We start from the raw sequence: 1,577 nt of genomic DNA, 5'->3' as shown, positions 1-1,577 counted from the left end.
TTGGCTCGCCTTGCTGGTTCGTCAATTCTTGGATTTGTTGGTCATGCATTTCTCTCATGTTCTGCATGGACATCTGCATTTCGAACCTGAAGGTCTCCTGTTGTTTAGCCATGGCCTCTTTAAGCATCTTGGCCACTTGTTCCGCACTTATCATAAGTGCCTCGCGGGGTTGTCCCTCGCTGGATACCGTATTATCTGATGCGATCGCGGAGCTGGCATCAGATTCTTCATCTTCTGAAGGGAGTCTTGTCCGAACCCTACCATAGGTTGCTCGCTTGATGGTTCCGGACTGCAGACGGGTTATAGGCCGGGATGCTTTCAGAATCGATTCGAAATTATCCCGTGCCGATGTCCCCTTGCTGGTCATATTGGTGGTGACCCTCGGAAATTCTCCATCTTCAACCACCGTTCTTCTTCGTCGGAAACGGCTAGGCCTTGGTTTTGGTGTTTCGGTACTAAGTCTTTCGAAAACCGAAACTCTTTCAAGAACTGTCTTGATGCAGTTGCACTCAGACAATACTGCCCGAATGAGTTTGGAACAGGGGCATTGGGTCTCTAGTCCTCGAGGACTCCTCTTCCTGGTTTTTCTCGTACTTCCATCACGATAGTACAACTCGTTAGCTTGACAGTTGGAGTAACCTATCGTGTGTGAGCACGACTTCTCAGGTATAACGTTATCGTCATTAGACGCTAATGTTTCCTTCTGAGGGCCGACTGCCTTCTTCGGGCTTTCAAAAGTCACACGCCTCGAGACATGCCCTTTTGGGCGTGAGTTCTCAGCGGGCTCCTGGACTTCGATGCGCAAATTGGCGCGCACAACTGCCTTGAACTCCTTGTCGTGCTGAAGGTGGTGGCGACCCCCAGCATGTTGAGTCGTTCGGGGCTTCTTCAACAGGCCCAAACATTCTTGAACTGAAGCTTTGCCTCTCTCATCGTGAATTGGACCAAGGCGCTCCAAAATTAGCTTCTTTCTTCGGGATGATTCTGCATGATCTCCCGGAGTAGCTATGGGAATTCTCGGCGATTTAGCTTGGTTTGCCGGAGGTTGAACTTTGGTTGGAAGCTGCAAAGGTTGCTCCTTAGCCTGAATCGCCACTTCAGACTTTGGCCTCCAAACTTGGTGGGTTGGTGGCGGCTTCTTCGCCACCTCTTTCTGCAATCTCCTGCGGGCTTCCTGGACTTGAGCACGTACTTGCGCTGATAGTACGCGGCGCTTGCGAATGCGCTCATCAAGCGTCGAACGATTCCGTTTGACACGGATCCATTCGTTCGTCGGCGGCTTAGAGGAGCTGCCATCCATCGGTGGTTGAGGCTGTTTGCCTCTCCTGCTCTTCAGATCCGCGTGATAGCGGACTCCGTAGGTGGACTCCATCACCTTTGCGAGTTGCCACGCAAGGCGTTGACGTCGCCTCTGGCGGGCTCTCTTCGAGAGAGTCACAATGCCCTAAACGGTGGAGGCATCGGCGGGAGTAGGGTTGACCTGATTGGAGGTCGACGGAACTTCACCTGACGCAACTTTGGCGTCAATTGGGGTGAGAGCTTCATTGGCGTTCTGTACTTCTTCGTACCAACGAACT

The sequence above is a fragment of the Asparagus officinalis genome, chromosome 7 (assembly GCF_001876935.1).
Source record: "Asparagus officinalis chromosome 7, Aspof.V1, whole genome shotgun sequence".
Lineage (NCBI taxonomy): Eukaryota > Viridiplantae > Streptophyta > Magnoliopsida > Asparagales > Asparagaceae > Asparagus > Asparagus officinalis.
The sequence above is the reverse complement of the archived record's forward strand: the minus strand, read 5'-3'. Positions refer to the sequence as shown.